This window comes from Denticeps clupeoides, chromosome 5, assembly GCF_900700375.1.
Source record: "Denticeps clupeoides chromosome 5, fDenClu1.1, whole genome shotgun sequence".
Taxonomy (NCBI): Eukaryota; Metazoa; Chordata; class Actinopteri; order Clupeiformes; family Denticipitidae; genus Denticeps; species Denticeps clupeoides.
Window position 1 is genome coordinate 9,076,581 of NC_041711.1, and position 21,663 is coordinate 9,098,243.

Sequence of the window (21,663 nt, forward strand, 5' to 3'; positions counted from 1 at the left end):
AGAAGGAGGTGCACATTTTGAAAATGGTTAAGTGAAAGTGAAATAATTGTCATTGTGAAACTCAGCAGCACAGCACACGGTGACTCGACGAAATGCGTCCTCTGCATTTAACCCATCACCCTTGGTGAGCAGTGGGCAGCTATGACAGGCACCCGGGGAGCAGTGTGTGGGGACGGTATTTTGCTCAGTGGCACCTTGGTGGTTCAGGACTCGAACCGGCAACTTTTTGATTAGCGGGTGAGGAAACACTGCACCATGGATGGTATCTTTTACTGTACCTTACATCATATGAGTGGTTTTAGTGTAGTGGGTAACAGTTGTTCAGGATAAGGGCGTCTGGTAATTATGAATTATTTAACCGTTAATATGGTATTCTTATTAGAGCTATGGAAAATTATTTACATAGTGATTCTAATACCTGAGGTATTGTTTTCATTGCCTTAAACTAATAACATACAAAGACACGTGCCCTGTGTTTAATCTTAATCGTTGTGAAACGAGTTCATATAATCCAGTAAGTCTACTTAGAACGTTGTACTATGTGAGGACTAAGCAGATCTGTCTGATGACAACAGACGTGAGACAGTTAAGAAGTTAAGACATGTTCTCCTTGCATAACAGCAGCTGGATTCTGATCTGGAAAACAAGCCTTTGGTGACGGCTCTGCCAGCTATCAGATGTTGCTGGAAGCAGACAGCTCCTCTGTTTCCCCCTCCCCACCTTCGCCCATCACCACGAGGACAGGAAGTGTTTCCTCAGGTTAAGTAGGCGGTAAATCGTGACAGCCGGTTTGCCATGAGGGGCGCGGGAGGAGAAGGAAAACTGCGGCAGAAACGCGTGTAGGTGTGCACGACCCGGTACTCTCGCCACATTTCCACCCACGCCACCGGGGCTACTGCCCAGCCAGGGAGAACGAGGGACGTTGCATGCAGTCCCTTAAATCCTCCTCCAGTAGCGTCTCCGGGGATGGCAAAAAGGGAATCCGGTAAAACAAAGATAGGAAAATGGCGGATTCGTGCGACTTTCACACATCGCAGTCTGGCCCTGGCAGGGATGCGTGCTGAGAAGAACTGTTCACAAAGGGCTCGTCACCAGCTGTGTGTGTGTTTGTGTGTGTGTGATATCAACCAGGGGATGTTTACAGCTCTGCATGCACTCTCGAGTGTGCTGTTACCGTGCATATCAAGGCGCATCGGTGTGTGCTCTCTCTCCCTTGTTGCTGCTGCCTTTACGGCGCCGAAGGCTGTGGCCTTTGTCTTGCTAACAAATTAAATAAAATCATTGTCAAAGCAATTCTGGTAATGAGAAAAATGCCAGCTCTTTCCTACCCTCCTCGTCAGTGGCTTCTAGAGATAATTGCAGAGTGGTGCTAAATTCCTACTGGTGCCTTTCAGAAACGATGACCTCATCCTGTCGAACGTCCTCAAAAAAAAAAAAAAAAAAAAAAAAAGAAACTAGCCTGGAGGTCAGCTTTTGGATGTGAGCTTTTCAGCATGGAGCTGGTGTGTGCATCCTCGCTCCCACAGACCCATTTTGTAAGTGATTTAGAGCGGCCGCCTAATGGCCTAATGACCATATTTAGGATGATTTTTGTGAAAGCTCTCTGGTATTTGAGTGTTTGTCTAACAGCAGGAAGTGCTATGTGATCTGTGTTCCTCGAGGGGCCATTAATCACTATATGTGGCCTTTGATCCACTTTGAGAGTGGGAGAGTGAGGGACTCAGAAGGAGAGGTAGACCAACTGTTTTGTGCCAAAAGAAATACGGGACATCATTAGTTCTCTTGATCCGATAAGGGATTGTGACTAAATTGTTATTCCTGAAACTGCCTCCATGCCCAGTCCCTAATTTACCTCACGGAGAGACTCCTATAAATACACTGCAGGGAATCTCTTCCTAGCATGGGACTGTTAAAGGCTGGAATTGTGTTCTGGTCATGCTCTCATGGTGAGATTGAAAAAGATTCTCAAAATCCATAAGCCAAGGTTCCAGTGCATACGCCAATGTCACATCCAGTATGTCTTGTGGATATAACAAACAGATAGAAACAAGAAAGGACAGCTTGCTGGTTATGTTTTTTTTAATGCAGCATTATTATTTCTGGTAAAGTCTTAACGAATGTGGCGGCTAATTCTCGTTGATTGGTGAACATCATAAATCTCTGTTGTAGACTTCTTTACATTTACAGCATTTATCAGATGCCCTTATCCAGAGCGACTTACAATCAGTGGTTACAGGGACAGTCCCCCCTGGAGACACTCAGGGTTAAGTGTCTTGCTCAGGGACACAATGGTAGTAAGTGGGATTTGAACCTCGGTCTTCTTGTTCATAGGCGAGTGTGTTACCCACTAGGCTCTTACCATCTCTTTGGTCCATGACTGTTACAAAACCAAACATAGATAGATTAGCAGTACCTTAATTCAAGCATGCTGATTGATGATCTGGTGATCATGTCACAGTGAAAATATATAGATTATTTGCTTTAATTGGACACAGTAACATTTTGATAAGACAATTATATGTCTTTTGCTTTCTTTGATTTTATAAGTCATATGAATACACCCTCCAGTCCCCACCCAGTGGTCCACACTGTACATGTTTTATTTTTTCTGGATGTGATATGACCAGCTAGCTAGTTTCTGTGCCTATGCAGGTTTCAAATTTATGCACACAAGCAGGCTGGGCGATATGGCACAAAATTCATATTGCGATATAAATTGAATGGTAGACTGTACACATTGTGGTATATAATTTGAATTTGAAGTTTAAATGTAACGTTTTTGAAAGGGTAAGATGTCCTTAGCAAAGGCACTTCAGCAGGAAGTTGCATCAATATAAAGCAACAATATACACCAGATAAAACAATATCTGGGCAGTTCTATTGAAAGTGGACTTTCTGTCACTCTTTTTATATATATATATATATATATCTCTCTCTCTCTCTCTCTCTCACACACGCACACACACAATATGTATGTTGTAATGTACAACAATAATGTATGTTGTAAAGTATCGTATTGTACCTCTGGGTTTACTACGTGCAGCAAGCACACGGACTGGAGACTGGTGTATAACTGACAGATTGAAGGCTTGTTTTATTTTTTGGTTCTGCAGTATTTTCAAAGCCTTTAAACTTTAGATTTAAGGAGTAAGGCCTTATTTTTTTGGAAACTGCCAAAACTAATGGCTCGTGCTGCAAGTAGGCATGGTTTTTACGCAGGGGATGCAACTTTTCGTTAGGAGTGAATTTTTCTGCGGTAGGCTGGTATAATCAAAACTCTCCCGTTGGCCAAATTAATATCACATATGGATTATACCACACAGCTCTACACACAAGGGGTACTTTTATTGCACAAAGTGACATAAACCTGTTATAAAGAGAACAAACTATAACAAAAATGTAGATACCCTGTGTTGGTAGTTAGAAGCAGATTTCTGTTGCTGACATTAAAAATGCAAGACATTATTTTGTTATGTTGGACCAAGATTCAAAATGCCGCATCACATGGTCACCCTAAATGGAAGGTTTCTGTCTCCTGAGCATCTGTGTCATGTCAGAGAAACACAGGCTTTTATTAGCCTGTGGTCTGTTTGGAACCTGGAATATAGTGTTGGAGCAAAAGTGAAAGTTTAACTTTAATGTTTTGCATTTATTACTTTTACTGGCGTCTGTATTTTTTTAAGCTTCCTAGAGGAGTAAACTGTTTTTTCCCTGTATAGATTTTTCACTCTTTCATTAAAGACTTGAAATTGCCTGAACCACCCAGAAGTGGATCCTTTCCTGATTTGAACTGCCACCCCCTTTTTTTTTTTTTAGCAGGAACTTTGTCCAAAGCTACATTGATGCAAGCACAGAAGGGTTTCGAAATGAAGGTTAAAAGCAAGTAAAACACGCTTTGAGATGACTGAGCAGTGTGTATTTGTGACCGCATTAACTGCATGTAGGAAATTGTCAAGGCGGCAATAAAGCGTTTCGTTCCTGGAGCGTTGGCCTACTCGCACTGAAGCATGGTGTCTGGGCATCCTGTTTTTATTTGACTGTTTTATGACCTTTCGTAATAAGGTCATGTTTATGGGAAGGCGACGGCGAGTATGGGAGATTGTTTCGCCTACGCATTCTGTGTCTATGTAACATAAGCTCTGTGAATTCAATTTATTTATTTATTTATTTTGCTCTTGGGACCATGCTTTTGAAGTTCAGTGTGGAAAGCACTCTGGCCAGCATGCCTGTAGATAGTAGTATTTGATTGCATTTTGATTTATAATCAGATCTAGTTAGTGTTAATTATCCATCCTTCTTTAGCATTAAAGAAGACCTTTTCCCCTACAGATTGGCTGTGGTGCAGTGGAACAACAGGCAGTGGCGGATCCTTCCCAAATACAGACGTGGTCAGGAGTCCTTCAGATTGTGTGTGTGTGTGTGTGAGTATTTAAAGATTTTGGGCTGGGGCTAACTAACAGCTAACCTCTTGTCTGCTTTGAAAATGCTAAAATTATTTGTACAGTGCATAGCACTGTGAAATATGTCACTCACTTTAGGTTGATTTGCTGAGTTCCATTGGAAACAAACTGTGATGTTTACACACTTAGCTATATGATATTCATCACACATGAACAAACAATTTCTCTTATTTTAATTTATTGCTGCCATCTTTCATACATTTCTTTAAGTACAGTTTTGCCAAGTGGCAGTCTGGTTGGCTAGTCCATGTTCAGAGCCACTCTGCGCGCTGCTCCAGTTCCCATGACTCAGAGAGTAGGGGGGGTGGATTCAGATTCCCAGGCTCTGAGATCCGCTGCAGCCACACAGCCTTCTGTCCTCTCGTTTCTCATTTGGTTTGTGCTAGTGGAACACGCATGTTCCACTCACTTTTGGCATGGGCTTTGGGGGTTTGAAGAACTTAATAAGCTTTAGATGCAGCTGAAGTGGAAAAGGGACCTGACAAGTGATTTTTTGGGATACATGTACTTTCTAAAGAATTCATGAATTAATTTAGCTGATATTTATATTTACTTATGAGAGAGAGAGAGAGAGAGAGAGAGAGACCTGCTGCAATACTGTTAAATGAGAAATAACTTATTCAGATCAGCAAAATTTAGCTGAACTTGGGTGGAATTCCTTTTTAGGAAGTTTATTGCGCTCTTTATCTCCTGTTGCTCAGTTTTGCTGAATTTTGCTTGCCACACTTGACTCAGTTTCAGAAGCCACAAAGAGTTACAAAGTAGCAACTGAATGTGCCTACCAGTAATAGTGATACAATCATTATGAATTTCATTTACCATGGTATCAATCTGCTTTGACCGTAGTGACCAGAGACCAGGAGTTATGTGCTCTGTTGGTCTGTTTTAAACATCTGTTTGTGATATTTATCATTGAACCTAATATCTATTTTCAGATGTTCCCAAATTACAGTGGCCTATTTATAGGCTTTATCTTTTCTCCACACACACACACAGTTGAACCTGAACACAGTAAATCTTTCTTCAGGCTCTCTTAGATTAACTGGGCAGAGCCCACCAACTTAATCAAATCACCTTAATGTCTTTATGATGTGATTTGGAAGGTAGGTAGACTTTCAATGCCTGATCATCTGACCAGGGGCCTCCTTTCATCTTTACAATCCAGTTTTGTGTCCCATTGTACGATTTCACTGCTCTTGTGGTCAAAACTGCATACCAGTAGCCTAGTGGGTAACACACTCGCCTATGAACCTGAAAACCCAGGTTCGAATCCCACTTACTACCATTGTGTCCCTGAGCAAGACGCTTAACCCTATAGTTGCTCCAGGGAGACTGTCCCTGTAAATACTGATTGTAAGTCGCTCTGGATAAGGGCGTCTGATAAATGCTGTAAATGTAAATGCAAAAACTGCAATACTTTAACTGCATACCAATAGCCTTGTATTTTCTTGGTCTTGGTCTCAGACATAGTGGTCTCGATGACATGACATGAGGAAAAAGAGAAAACGGCGCATCCTCACATATCAGTATCATTATGTATTACGTGCCTAAATTCAGAGGTATTTTGTTTTTTATTATGTTTATTATTATTATTTTGTTTTTTGCAAGCATCTGGCTCACTAATGGAAATGGAAAAAAATAATTTGTGTGCACAAAAACTAGGAGCGCATTCTATTGTTCTGTTCACTGTTTTGACAAGCAACTGCTTATCAATTTTTACCTGAATTAATAATAAAAAATAATGTTAATATAAAGGTAGTAGACATTTAAAAATGTTCTGCTCATTGTAGCAAATCAAAGTGTCCACACAGGTGTACAAGACCTTAACTATTGTATTTGAAAACATCATGCTGACCATGTAGAAAATTCACGGCATGCATTATCATAATCGTGAGACCAGTGAATGTTCACACCACCAATGGACAATATAATTGAAAAGATAACATGAATTTGATTTAACAAGTAATGACAATTTACAACAATGCCTTTTTTTTTCTACATTTGATCTGAGTAATGTGATGTCTGTTCTCGCCCTAGTCTGTTTTAAGTCTTGGTCTTGCCTTTGTGTGTCTTGGACTTGTTCTTGGTCTCGGTACTCTCAGGTCTCAGCAGTGTCTTGATACCCTCTTGTGTCGGCAATGTCTCGGTTTAGGTGGTCTTGACTAGTATGTGTACACATTTTGACAAGTTTACATGGGCATGAAATACACACAGTGGGGGTTGTCCTCATCAGGTAACCAACAAGTTGCTGTGCAGCTGGTTAAGCCCAAACCTGTGCATGATGTTACGTTATGTGGAATTAATTCTGTTTGTGATTTCTGTGAGTACATAGAAAACCATATGTTAGATAAGAGGCTATTAAGTTACATCAGAAAGGGAATGTGTGGACTGTTTTAAAACTTTTTTTTTTTTTTTTTTTTTTTTTAATAACAAGTTTCCCCTTGGTTTTCGTTTGTGATTGGAAGCCATGGTTTCCCTGGTGACGATTGTCAGGATTCCATCAGGAGGATGCTCTTTCATGTGCTTCCAGTCCGCAGCAGCCTATGGGCAGTGGCCATGAATGGAAACCTCTTGTCGTCCTTCATGATCACAAAATAGTTTGGTGAGTCAGAGATTAACCCTCCTGTTAATCTCTGGCATCCCTGTGGTCCAAACAGTGTTGCTCAGAAATATCATTCATCCGCCCACCTGCTATTAAGAGCTGTAGACTCCCCTTCATGCATCTTTGGCAGCTTGTTGAAAGGTCACTTGGCCACCAACATTGGAGCCCTCAGTACACTCATGACCCATTATGGTCCATTTAAAACACTTGACTGTGTTGATAACTTAAACACTTTACTGTGAGGGTCAAGTTCATGTTAATGTATGTTGAAGTTGACTTTGTCATTTCAGCTGCATACGTGTTAGACTGTACATAGTGAAATGAAACAATGTTTCTCCGGAACCTGGTGCTACATGTAAAATTTGAACAAAGTTACATACTGACATAATGTGCACGTGTGCGACACAGACAAACATAAAGACTGGGACACAGGCTGTGCAAGAGTAACATTTAACAAAAACCTGTAGACAACAATGAGACAGACAGTGCTAAACAGGTGAAATGAATAATAAATATGCAAAGTAAAAATACTGGTCGAGTAAGATGGAACAGTGCAATAATAGATATTAATACTCATATACTAATATAACAGGTGTGTGTGTGTGTGTGTGTGTCCAAAGGGGAAAGTCCCTGAGTGTTCAGATGTCTGATGGCCTGTGGGATGAAGCTATTGGACAGTCTTGCCAACTGTGTCTGGTAGCTTTTTCTGGATGGGTGAAGAGTGCATGTTAGTGGTGTATGGACTTCTTCACAATTCTGGTAGCTTTCCAGATGCAGCGTGTTTAGTAAATGTCCATTATGGGGGGAAGAGAGACTGTAGGGTCTTGCGGTCCGATTCGGTGCAGTTCCCAAATCAGACAGTCATGCAGCTGGTCAGAATGCTCTCAATAGTCCCTCTTTAGAAGGTGGTGGGAGATGGGCTTTCCTCAGTCTCTGCAGGAAGTAGAGACACTGCTGGACTTCTCTTCTAAAGTCAAACAATTATCTCTTTAGGTTTGTCCACGTACAGGAACAGATTGTTGACCTTAAACCATTTCATCAGTCATTGCACCTCCTGACTCATCGTTCCTGCTGATGAGACCCACCATGATCGTGTCAATGGCAAACTTGATGTGGTTGGAGCTGTGCATCGCTCCACAGTCGTGGGTCAGCAGGGTGAACAGCATTGCACTGAGCACACAGCCCTGAGCAGCTCCAATGCTCAGAGTGGTGGTGCTGGAGATGCTGTTCTCGATCCAGACAAACTGAGGTCTCTCAGTCAGGAGGTCCAAGATCCAGTTGCAGAGGGAGGTGTTCAGGCCTAGAAGGCCCAGCTTCTCGACCAGGTGCTGAGGAATTATGGTGTTGAATGCTGAACTGAAGTCTATGAACAGCATTCGTGTGTATGTGTCCTTATAGTCCAGGTGGGTGAGGGTCAGATTCAGGGTGGTGGCGATGGCATCGTCCATGGAGCAGTTTGGACGATAGGCGAATTGCAGTGGGTCCAGGGTGGAGGGCAGCAGGGTCTTCATATATTTCATGACCAGCTTCTCAAAGCACTACATCAAGATAGGTGTAACTGCTGGAACCACGGTGGTGTTCAGTGAGATGATGAAGATGTCGGTGAGAACATCTGCCAGCTGGTCTGCACGTTCTCTGGGATGTTCGAGACAGCATCTTCCAGGGATGTTTTCTGGTCCAGCAGCCTTTTGTGAGTTAATTCGGTGAAGAGTTTTCCTCACATCTGCCGTGGTTAGACACAGAACCAGTTCACTGGAAGGAGGGTTGGATTTCCTCGCAGTAACTTCGTTTTGTTTGTCGAATGGTACGTAGAAGTCATTCAGGGCATCTGGTTGGACGGTGCAGGCCGTTTGTGACTGGAAGTGGCTGTGGATTTTCTGCCCGCGTGCACGCTTTGCTGCTCTAATGGCTCGAGACAGTTTGGTCCTAGTTGATCTTAGGGCCACCTTGTCACCCTTCCTGAAGGTGGAGTCTCGAGCTTTGAGCAGCTCACGTACCTCTGCAAAAATGGTTTTGTTATCGCACCATCAATTAAACTTAGAAAGAGGGCTAAACTAATCTCGTTTAACAGTTGCCTTGTTAATTGGTGTGGAGGGGCCATCCCTTTAAACCTGCCTGATATAACAAGATATAATTCATTGTACAATTAGTGCTGAAAAGTAGCATGCTCCATTGCAGGCTTGATCAAGGCCTGCAACATTTTGATAAGTTTGCTCAGAGTGGAAAGTCCTTACTGAAGCTGTGTGTCCCTGTAGGTAATGGTCACTAATTAGTGACGTCCTCTTGTTCTGTGCCACAAAGGAAAGGCAGTGTGTCAGCCTGAGCTTGAACTTTACAACAATGTGTGTGCGCCGTGCAATTAAAGACAACAGAGGCAGCTAATGCTTTCAATTGCAGTAGTTAAATGGGTTTTACCCTTTCTCCATCCCTCTCTCTCATAACTAGAATATATCTGTTTGCAGTCATTGTTAATCATCTCATTAGCAATCATCCCTTGGAATTATAACTATGATTATCAGCAGCATTGTTTCATCATTTATCATAATTGCTTCTTGCTTCCGGCACAAGTCTGCACCTGTTATTAAGTTGGAATATAAGGCAGGGTATTAATATTAATTTTGACACCACTATTCAAGTTTCTGGTGCTGTTACGAATGCTTTCAGTTTGAATGAACGATCAATTAAAGAAAAAGAGCCAGAGCCTGACAGAATCAGACCCGACAAGTACAGCTTTTAAAAAGCCCTCTTGCAATAATTAAAATGAATAACCTGACGACGGTGGCTGAGAATTGCTAATCAAATTCACGTTTTATCAATCAATTGCTTATCAATTTGATTGAGTTTCCAAGTGCTTTTTAAAGATGTTTACATTATTTCATTGCCGTAATATACACAGGTTGTATTCAGTTGTAACATAACGTCTTTACAGCTGCATACTGCATTCATGCAGTAAATGCTCCCAGTTCACCAAATATTGGCACTCTTCTTATTGATTTGGATGAAACTCAATTTTCTTCTAATCTAATCCGTTGAGCACAACGGCATGAGGTTACGGTGATGCTCTTTGCATGGTTATGAAAGTAACCAATAACTTACATTTAGTTCCATTCTGTGTAATTTATGTTCTCTGCTGCTATAGTGCTCATTTACTGGAAATGTATAAAATCTGGTCATCTCAGCATGTACAAAAATGTAATAAATCTCACTGTCGGCCGGAGACTAGTACTTGGATCATTCAGGGACACCTGGAGATGAAGGCCATAGTTGGGTCTGCCGATGCAGTGTCATGCTGCCAAATGACCAGTGAGGTGACTAATGACTGCAAATGAAGCCAGTCAGCTGTCCTGAGGTCGTAGGGTGCTTAACACCAAGGATTCCTACCCCTTAAATAAGCTGTCAGTATAAAGCCAGCTGAGCATACAGACAAGTGATTCATTCATTCTGTGTGTGAATGGATGTTTTATACTAGACACCTACCATTGAATCATTCAAATGTGGGCGAGCATCTGATTTTTCAGATAGTGTGCTTGTAATTTAGCCCTTAGTTCATTGCTTTCAAAATGTTCTCCAGCCTAACTTGCATAATAACGTAACGATTTGTATAATGGTTTATTAGGTGAAATGACATGGTCACCTCAGCATTCTGCTGTGACGCACTATCCCATCTGGGATGTTCTTATTGGCACCATCAAATGGATTTTAACAGCACAGCATACCAGGTGGTGTAAGATTGAGAACGGCAAAGCTGTCATTGGGCATTTTTTATGTTCCGATCCATTGTTCTGCACAATTCAGTGATTGTTATATGGTTTTTGTGAGGTGTTTTTATTTAAAAGGATTTAAACAAGGAGTTTAAATCCTTGTTTTCTTTATTGATTTGCTAGCTTGCAGACTCATAACGTTCATGGCTGCTTTTGGCAAAGTCCACTCATGATGTTTTACATAATGTTTTTAATGATGAAGTTCCTGCTTCATTATTCTTTAATGCGTTACAAATTTTGGGTTCATTTGCCAAAAGACAGGTCATTACACATAATGACATTCTTAGGCTTGTGTTCCTCTAACTTTAAATACATTACGTTTAAAAAGTAGAAAAAGATACAATAGTAAGAAAATATAAATGTTAAGTAGTGTTTAGTATTTACAATGTTGAATTTAACATTCCATTGGAAAGAAAGAACATTTTTTTTTTTTTTTTTAAGCATCGGTATGACCTCTTTCTATTGATCTAAGATCATTCTCCACACTGTGAATGGGTTTACATCTTATCCTCTCCCTAGGGTGTAGCTTCTGGTTTAAGAAGGAGCAATGCACCAGTATTACAGCATTCACTGAAAGTTGCCGGGATCAGACCTGCATATCGCTTCATGCATTGAACTGCTTGCCAAAGCTGGTGAGTGCTGGGTTAGTGCTGAATTCAGCATCGCGTCAACTTGGGCAGATGGTGTTTACACACATGGTACTTTTGTTTTAAAATGAGAGATGCCTGAGTGTTATGGTGTAGTTTTATGGCAGCTAAAAATACTTCATGTGTTCAGCTTTATGATCGTGGACAGTGTGAGGATTCAGAATTGTGCACTGTGCCTTCAGTCTCCTGTTATTCATGAAATGACTCATTTAAAAAAAAAAAACAAAAACTGTTATTTAAACTTTTTGTTTTAAAACGTTCATGTCCTGCAACTGGTGGACTTCCCCCTGCTTTCTGGTTTTTAGTTTAGCCAGATCCATTAATCCGCAGATTAAGTCTTCATTTTAATTGTGTCGCTCTTACATGGTCTATTCTACCAACGTAACAAAAAGCACGGTTCCACACTTAACTTGGTACGCCTAACATTTTTTCTAAGGTGCACAACACAAAAGTTAGTTGCACAAAATGTTCAACGACTTTCCACGGCTAACATTTTACTCGCGCGGTAAGTGAGCATTCAGGTGAACGTTTCAGTTAGTGCAAAAATGGATGCTAAGGCGGTGAAACGGACACTAGCTTTGGGTGATTTAAATTTTGGTTGCACTGGCAACAAAAAGCAAACTCTTAGGTGTGGGGGAAAAATGAGTCCATGGTATTTGCATTGCCATAGTCAGGGAATTTGCTTTGTTTGTGAAACTAAATATCTCCGTCAGTTCTGAGACCGGTGGGAAATGTTGACTCGGCAGAGGACGCGCAATCACCTTCAGTCTGTGGTCTGGGAGTGCAAGTCGGGGCGAGTTGCAGAGCGGGTGACACTCCTTTAGCCTTGTTTTCATTTTGGCCTGCTGCTCTTAATGCACAATTAAGCAGCGGCTTGACTGCACCAGGGTTACTGTTGTAGAGGGACACCTGGAGGACAAAAACCTGGCAGAAGATCGAAGGGCTCGTTTTGTCTGGAAATGTCTTACCACTGGGGGTCCTTTCTCACCCCCACGTTGCCTGTCCCCGCTCCACTCAGCAGAAGTCCCACTCTTCCCTCATGAGCTCCTCTCAGGACCGAGTGTGACAGATGACCTATTGAAATCGCTACAGCGCCTCGCTCCCGTTACCAGGGCAACACAGGCTCGCTAGCGTCTCCTTTTTTGTGTGTGTGTGTGTGTGTGTGTGTGTGTGTGTGTGTGTGTGTGTGTGCGTGCTCGCGAGCACGTGACCAGTAGGGGGCGGCTCTTACGTCAGTGGGGGAGGGGGAGTTGAGGCCGGAGTTTGGTCTTCGGCTTCCGAAGGAGGATTTCAAAGAATCTTGTGGAGTTGCTGAGTGAAGTGACCAGTGGCTTCTGCCGCCACCTCGCACTGTCCCAGCCTGCAGGATATGGACTGTTACTCCATCCACTAAGGTAAAGAGGTAAGGAATGTGCGCCTCGTCTCAGGTTTACACGACTGGCACGTCGGCCCGTGCGCTGGGAGGTGTGTCTGCGTGTGGGGGTGAAGGAATAAAAAGGGATGCGGCGCGTGCAAACGGAATGAATCAGCCGCCACCGCGCTGGAGCGCGTGCTGCCTCCCTGTTGCATTCGGGAGGGTGGAGGTGGCGAGCTGCCTCTCTCTCCCTCCCTCTCTCCATCTCTAACTCAATCTTTCTCCACTCGCACAACTGTTTTTTATTTATTTATTTTGTTCCCTCCCCCCTCGTCTCTCTGTTTAGCATGGACGCCTGGTTTAGGCTGAGTGGGAAGTAATAGGAACGCTTTTCCATGCAGGAATGCATGAAGTTGGAAATGATAAACTGTAGCAGGGACGTGTGCGTGCGTGCGTGCGTGCGTGCGTGTGTGTGTGGGGGGGGGTGTTTAGTGTCACTGGGGAGCGGCAGCTGTGCTCTCGACAGGACAGAGTTTTACTGCTGGCTTAGTAACTTGAAAATGCATGAAAATAACGCTGAACTGAGGAGATTTGGTTCCCTCACTTTCTCACTCACTGATGTTCCGCTTTTTGGCTCCACTTGTGACTCACTCACCTGAACAAGAAGTACAAAAAAATAAACTAACCGTATAGACCCTAGTAATGGTGTTAAGATGGCAGTGGAGGGGTAGGACAAACACTTGAGACTGCTGTCTATATTGTTATATATTGATATGTAATCAATGCACTGATAACCAGTACTAGTTTGTCAAAGGAGACATAGTACTTCAGTACCATCAATACGTATTTTAATGCTACAAACCTCAAAAAAAAAATCTCTTCCTCCTGCTGATATGGTCTTTCTAATGACCTCATCGTTATTTCTCATTTGGCAGAATTCTACATCTTGCAGGTAGACGGGTACAAAATATAAAAGAATCAAATTCAGGACTGAGTACAACAAATCACATATGTGGCCCCAGGGAGACGGAAATGTGTGTTGAGGTGGCAGGAGGTTCTCTTCTCTTCTCTTGCTGTTCGGTTTAATCAGGTGAATTCGGCTGGGTTGTCATCGCTCCCTTTTCACCATGCATGATTTTAGAGTTTTGAAACCAGTTTCAGATCTTGAGTTCCGATCAGGCTCATGATGGCGTTCCTGCTTCCACCATATCTGCGAGAGCGTGACTGTTACAGGGGACACAGGCTTTATTCATTTGGAGGACGTGGGGGGGTCTGAGCTTTAATCTTGTCAGAGGCAGTCCTCGCAGCTATTTCAGCAGGGCACACATGTGTGGGAGGCGATTAGCCTCGCCACAACTGCTGTTATTGTGTGTTATCTGGCCTGTCTGTTATTACAGCCCAAGAGCACTGAGCATGTGTGTGTGTGTGTGTTTTAATGTGGGTGGTTTAGCTAATGCTAATGTGCTTGGAGCTTACAGTGAGGAGCATGCTTTGTGTGTGTGTGTGTGTGTGTGTGTGTGTGTGTGTAGGTGGAACTTGCATTTTGGTTCCATGCATTAAAAACGTCAGCACTGCTTCAGACACAGATCATGTTGCACCTTGAAAGCAATGCAGACTCATCACTAATGAGAGATGCTTCTGTTGTGACTGCTTGAGCTCATGATGGAGGTTCTAAACAAAAAGACTGAATGACTTTTTGTATTATATATTCCAGAATTGGCAGCATTATTTGCTCTTCTATGAAATAAATCTGTAAAAAGTAGAACGAGAAACCAGCATGTACAGATAGCACCTTAGTAAGCACCTTGGACACAAATATAAAAAATCGGCACAATCTGTTGAGCTCATCTGCACTGGTCAGCACTAATAAACAGTGAATTGTTGCTCGATTTACCAGCGATGTGACAGTGATCCATGTTCAGTCAGTTGATTTAATATGTACATTATTATATATATTTTTAAATGTCATGAGACAACTGTGTCTGTAAATTCCTGTACATTTTCAGTGCGCTGAATGGGGGGAAAAAAGTTAATTCCACAAACCTGTCACCTCGAATTCGTTATGTTACAAGATTTGACACACAAACAGCTTTTAAAGTGTAAAATGACTGGTTTGCTTGTCTGAATTTGTAATAACAGCTACTCTCTCTGTGAGAATTACTGCTGTTCTGATCACAGGTCAGTTTCCTTGAACCTGCAGCTTACATAATCGCAGTTAGAGAGTCTTGCATTGAAGGTGAGGAATGTCCTTTCCAGAGGATGCTGGTGTTGAATAATTCATGGAGGATTTCTTTGCAGAAGAGACAGGGATGTGTTGAAAGCTTCTGTCTGGAATTGGATTGACGCTGATCTTAGTTGTTTAAATGAAGTAATGATTGAACTGGATTAATAGAAGATCAATTTATTTATCTTTTTTCTTTTCCTGCTCTCCACAATTTTTAATTCACTTACAGTGTGACCAATTGTGTACATCATAGGACTGCAGAATTCATTATTTTTTTAGAATCCAATTGGCTAATAACATTCAATTAACAATTAACATTCAAAAACATCATTCATCTATGACCCCTAAACAAGGCTCTTTGTAATCCTCTAGTGAACTGGGTGACCCCATGGTTTGGCCCGGTATAGGCCAGGTGCGAACGTCTGTGTTGACAAGGCCCCATTCTTTCCATGGCCCACGGGACAGGGGCCTGTCAGTGATGGTTAGCAGGGACAGCTGTGTGAGCTGGAGGCCATTGTCATGTTGTGAATGCTTGTGGTGAGAGGTCAAAGGGTGACTGGACTACTCCCCATGTGGCCGATTGTGCGTTGAGAAAGGAGCGAGTGCACTTATTTCTTTATGGAATGTGAGAATGTGTGTCCGTAGTGGCCCTCCCCATGGAGCAGCCTGGATGACTTCTTAAGTTGAACACTGATCTATAAGTAAATGGACTTCAGTCTACCCTGATAGTGGACCTGCAGTTATGATGTGACTCTTTTAATTAATAAATCAGTCACATTTTATTTACATAGCACCATTCATTGAAAATAGCAGGCCAGGGTCCTTAATGTGTGTGCTGAAAGGAAGTATCTAACTCAGCAGTGGTTAAGTGCATCATGATGTATGTATGAGAGGAAAATATTGTTAAATTTTTATAGACTATTTTGGTACTTATTTTATTTCCTTTCATTGTAATTTTTATTTTTTTTCTGCACTGGAAAATTGCACCTTCAAATTCATTGCACTCATTGCAACGTCTCATTGCTACAATGACAATAAAGAAACAAAGGAACAACAATGTGGTTAATTGCGATTAATCATACTCATGCAATTAATCACGATGTGTTTAATCATTGCTCAGCACTAAAAATAAGCTATAAATTTTCAGAAAAAGTCTGTCAGCATCATGGCATAATTTTTTATTTCATGTGAAACACACAGATTCTGTACTTTCAGTAAGGCGTGTTTTTTTGTGTGTGCTGCATTAACAGGTGAAATTAGATTTAGGTGATTTGTATTTAGTCTTTTCAAATTCGTAGTTCACATATATCATTTAATACATTTAGTTTATATTATATGATTCAAGCTGTTATGATATAATGATCACCCAAAACAAATATATTGTGAAAACAGTAGAATATGAAAAACAAAATGTCTATTAGTCCATTAAAAACCGCATCAGTTCTCAATATCGGCTTAATATTAGCACTAGCACAATTATCACAGATTCGGCGTCCAAAAACTGTGCCAAAAATATAAAGGTGGTCTGAAGCCACTGTCCCTGAGCAAGACACTTAACCCTAATTGTCTCCAGGACGACTGTCCATGTAACTACTGATTGTAAGTTGTTCTGGATAAGGGCATCTGATAAATGCCATAGAAAAGTACATATATGATAATTTAATAGTTGTCAGTGGCAGAGTAATTAATGATGTTCCACTAAAATGTCAAAAATTGACCTGAAATGAATTGATTTAAGCAGTAAATTAAAATTAGCCATTAATGCCGCAATAAATCACAATACTTATGCTTTTGGTACTTAAGTACCTTTTGTAGGCAAATACTTTTGTACTTTTGAAATTTAAATGGAGGACTGTTACTGAAGTATAATTTTACCCTGGGTAAGTCTACTTTTATTCCAGTACATGATTTGTGTATGTCATCCACCACTGAGTCTGATGTGTGTTAGTAGGACTGTACAGTCTTTTATTTGTAATTTCTTTTAATATTAAAATAGAACCATTAGCCGGGGAAAATCAGCTTTGTGTGCAATTATTCACCAAGCCATCAGTGTAATGAGTTACTTTCTCGTAAGAAAATCACTGCCATTAACACAGAGCAGAAAATACTCTCTTTTCATATTCTCCTTTTGTTTTACCCCAGTGTATTCAGATTTCAAATAACCATTTTATAGGGACCAGAGTAGGGGGAGGCTGAATCCCTGCCCAGCATACATCTTGTTCTCTAAAGCAAATATGTAGTTTGAATAGAGTCTGACTCACGCTGGGAGCACGCCTGTATATTTTTACATTCAAACAGTGGAATAGACCAGGGAAATAGGAGACAGGTGATGGGTAGAGCAACAAGGGGCATTAATGGGGTACAGCTGGCCTGACGTGACCAAGTTAGGATGCAGTGAGCTGCTTGATCTGCCCTCAGGGTGTGGTCAGGACTGGAGATTTTGAAGCAAGGGCTTCCTTCACTTTCTCAGTGATTTACCCTTGCGTTTGGGAGTGTCACATTGCAGCATCCAACATTCTTTTGAGAGATTCAGACATTCCACTCCAGTTCTTACCTCGAAATCCATATTCATGCCTCATACGATTGTTGAATTAAATCATGTAATCACTTATAATCACTGCTATAATGAACCTCTCTGATATTATGGTTTCAGAGCCACTTGAATACTTTGTTTACCTTTGTTGAGCAACTATGCGTCACAGTAAGTAAAGGTCAAGGTTCAGCAAAATGTAACTCTGACTGTGGTGTGCACAGATGCTATATAGTGTGTGTGTGTGTGTGTTTCTTTTTCTGACCTCGCTTTTCTTCATAATGGCAGATGCTGATTAGCAATAGAAATACTGTCGCCTGTCCATTTACTTTAGAGTGGCAGGCACTGAATAAGACTTTTGGTTTATGTCCACTTATGAGCGCTATTAAATGTAACTAATTTCAGCCAGCTTAATAGCACTTTGTAAAAAAAATACATTATTATTCCTCTCCTTTTTGAGTGCAGTGCAGTACGTTCCAGATAATTTTGTGGCAGAAACATTAAATGAAGGAGGAACAGTTTAATGACAGTAGATCAGTGAAGCAAGCTTGCTAAATATTTTAAATTCTTCACTTTACCCTTTAATTGTCACTTGCTTGATACAAGCCAGGAGTTCTTTTACTGAACTTTCCCAAATAGGTCTTTTACATTTTACTCTATTTAACTATTATATTATCCTTTATTTTCTATGTATTCTGTCTTATCCTGTTTTGTTCATTATAATTATGTGTGTGTTCCTGAATTTCTTGTCCTACATCCCAGTTATTTAATGTGTCAAATCAAATGAATTAATTCTCAAAACACAAAACTAGTTTGGGTCTGTGTCAGTAATTTATGCAGAAGAACTGAAATAGGAGATTCATTAATGTGGTGCCATCTGAATCCTCACACACACACACACACACACACACACACACACACACACACACACACACACACACAAAAATACTTTCACATGGACTAAAAGAAGAAACTCTAGATCAGATTTTCTGAGGTGTCTCATTCCAGAATCTTCTCCTTGCCATCCATCGGAGGAACACTTCTGGTTTATTCTAAGTGAAAGCTGGACTGTGTCAGTTTCTATAGCAACATGGTGAAATTATAATTACTGTACATGAACCAGCTAAGTATGTTCTAATAATTCCTTGTGTCCAAGGGAATCAGCATGTGTCGAAAAGCAAATGAGGATAGAAAAGTAAAATAAAAAAATTTAACATAGGAACACAAGATCAAAGAACACTTTGCAAGAGTTAAAACAAACTAGGGGGAGCTCTGAGTTTCTCAAAAAGGAGATATTATGAGATGGGCAAAAGAGCAAGGGGTCTCTTGGTAGCAGTAATTTTAATACACACAGGCTATACTGGTGGTTCCTGTAACCCAATGAATTAGTATCTCACCCAAAAGAGATAGCAGGAGCTTTTGCATTGTTTTATAGAAATCTATAAGGAGCCTAAATTTAAACACAATAGTTAAGATTTCAGATGAAGAAGCATTTAAAATGACTGCAGATATTATGGAAATGGACACTTCCAAAAAACAACAAACCGGCAGCATCAGATGGGTTCCCTGGAGAGTTTGTAAAGCTGTTTTTAGATGACCTACACCCAGAACTTACGCATCTCCTGGTTGTCTGCATAAGTGATTTGGCACATTTTCTCCAGATGAACTTCCTTGTGCATCCCTCCTCGTTTACCTGGGCTTGTGACCGCACCAAGAAATGCATGGTCACATTTGTCCTCAATGGCTGGTTTTCCAGTACAAACTAATTATGCATTATGTTTAATTATGCATTGTCAAAAAGTGACCCATTACATAGGCAAATGCCATTATATCAGTAATTCACAACAAAGGTAAAGACCAGACATCACGTGGGTGTTTATGTAACGATATGAAATACGGACTAAGATTTTGGCAAAAAGACTAGAATGTATAATAACAAAGTTGATAAATCAGAAAGGCTTTTTTCTAGGCAGACAATGAGCAAATAATATAAGGAGAATATTAAATATCATAACATGTTATGCAAAACTCTATGTTGATTATTTTTGATGCAGCGAAAGCATCTGAGAACAAGTCGAAGTCTGAGGCAGTAATAGTGGTGGGACATTGGCTGATGTCTAAAACATTTAAACTTCTCCTATGTAACCAGGGATTCAAATACATGACCGCTGTGATAACGTCTAACTTATCGCAGTTGAAATAAAAAATAACCACAAGATGGGAAGTCTTCTGCCTATCCCTTAAAGGCAGACTTGAAACTACACTACTCACAATAAGTTAGGGATATTGTTATTTAGTGCTTTCCCTATTTGCTCTGAATTTTAACGAAATAAGTAAAAGTTCCCATTGATATTACTAATAATGTATGAGAAGAAACATTAGTTTAATATTTATTACCACAAACATTTAGACAATAACTGGGACAGCCCCAAATAAATTGTCATTAGCGGGTGTTTCCACCATTTGCTGGAATGACTGCTTGACTGCAACGTCTCATACTCCTCACTAGCCTCATGGTGGTGTTCTGATGCAATGCGTACCACACTTCCACAAGTGCTACACACAGTTCTGCCAGGTCATGTGGGGGTGAGGTATGCTTCAACTGGTCCCAGACGTCCTCTATGGGGTTCAGGTCAGGGGACATTGATGGCCGTACCATATGAGGCACTCCAACTTCCTGAAGTTGAGCCATGACAATTCCATGAACAGAAAGTTGGGGATGTGCTGGAGGAACTGGGGGTTTTATGATGTCTGGAGTAAGAACGTGCAGTGACTGAGCCATGTACAATAACCAAATCTGTTTTTTGTGCTGACTGGTGATGCCTAACCAGACTGTTGCACCTCCTCCACCAAGGCAAACCCTGGGGGACCATGTTGACCTTAGTATATTGCTCACCTCACCTTCTACAGCAATGCTGACTACAATCATTTCTGTGCAAGGTGAACAGACACCCAACTGTAGATTACTGCTGCATTGAAAGTGAAAGTGATTGTCACTTGTGATACACTGCAGCACAGCACATGGTGCACACAGTGAAATTTAACCCATCACCCTGAGTGAGCAGTGGGCAGCCATGGCACAGACACAATGAGACACTGGGGAGCAGTGTGTGGGGATGGTGCTTTGCTCAGTGGCACCTTGGCAGATTGGGATTGGAACCGGCAACCTTCTGATTACGGGGGCGCTTCCTTAACTGCTCGGCCACCACTGCCACTGCCCCCACCATTGTCCAATGCAAACATTCATGCCAGTGTCTTTGTGTTAGTGGAGTCACCTGCAATATAAGGCACAATGAGACCATTACATGGAAAACACAAAATTAGGTGTGTCTATCACCCCAATACAATTGCCTCCCTATTTCAAAAATGTCTAAAGTGCAACCAACATTGTATGTACGACGTCCACTAAGTTTCTCACAATATCCCTAACTTACTGTGAGTAGTGTATATGAATGAACATAGCGCCAGGATGACATTTTTTGTTTCGGTCCCTACCCCTTATTGTCCCCTCTTCTACATTTATAATTGTCAATGGCAGCCCAAATGTATATGGCATAATACAAGACCTAGAATTGAATTTTAAAGAATTCTATGCTCGAAGGAAAATAGGGTCTGGCTCTATAATCAGAAATTATAAGCTTATCTTAAACCTCTTGGGTATCTCAAGAAAAGGAATAAGGAACAATTTGTGTGTAGATGGAAGACAATGCCATTTCTCAATCACATTTCTATCTCAGTGGTTAAAAAAAACTACATTAATATACAGAGCAATTAAAGAAATGTTTAAAATGAAATCACATGCATGTAAATTATTACTACAGGAAAATAGTAAAGACATTAAGGGAAAAAGTGAACTGGAAATGAATACTATAATGTGAGATGGACATACCAACAAATATCCCTACCTGGAGGGAATCTGAGTGGATGTTAAACTGTTATCATATCAAAAGCAGGGTGCTCCACAGACCAGTGTTGGAGGGGGTGTGGCCTCACCTATTTTTGCACTTTCGTAAACTTTTTGAGTACTTGCGAAAGTACTCACCAACATTTATATTCAATGTTTTCTGACTTTAAATTTCACACTT

At 41.1% G+C, this 21,663-nt stretch overlaps 1 protein-coding gene across 4 annotated transcripts in view; it reads left to right on the plus strand.

The window, feature by feature from the left end:
* The window catches only part of ncalda (neurocalcin delta a), a 34,812-nt gene that overhangs the window by 4,523 nt on the left and 8,626 nt on the right, over positions 1–21,663 (plus strand). Inside the window, exon 3 of one of the 4 annotated variants that reach the window (XM_028980003.1) lies at positions 4,330–4,421. The exons of 1 other annotated variant lie outside the window; for it this stretch is intronic. The gene's annotated coding sequence lies outside the window, so the exon portion shown is untranslated. Of the gene's footprint in view, positions 1–4,329; positions 4,422–12,715; positions 12,873–21,663 lie in introns of those variants that run through there. 2 more of the 4 variants (XM_028980004.1, XM_028980006.1) reach the window with 2 other exon arrangements.